Raw genomic sequence first — 245 nt, forward strand, 5'->3', positions numbered from 1 at the left:
GGTTGGAATAAGACTGGGACCTTTGGTTTGTACCCCCTCCCTGGCACAAATGGGTCTCTGCTACAGCACATTCCAGCTCTTACTGAAAGCCAATGGCTCTAACAGGGTTGCTGCCCTCTCTTCACCCATACCAGGGCCAGGACACACCATGTACAGCAAGACCCCCATGTCTCATCTTCCATACATGCACTAGCCACCTAGCACTGAGAGCCAGCGTCCATGGAAGACCTCCTGGAGCAGTGATA

This window comes from Gavialis gangeticus, unplaced genomic scaffold, assembly GCF_001723915.1.
Source record: "Gavialis gangeticus isolate Ggan-Ray unplaced genomic scaffold, GavGan_comp1, whole genome shotgun sequence".
Classification (NCBI taxonomy): Eukaryota; Metazoa; Chordata; order Crocodylia; family Gavialidae; genus Gavialis; species Gavialis gangeticus.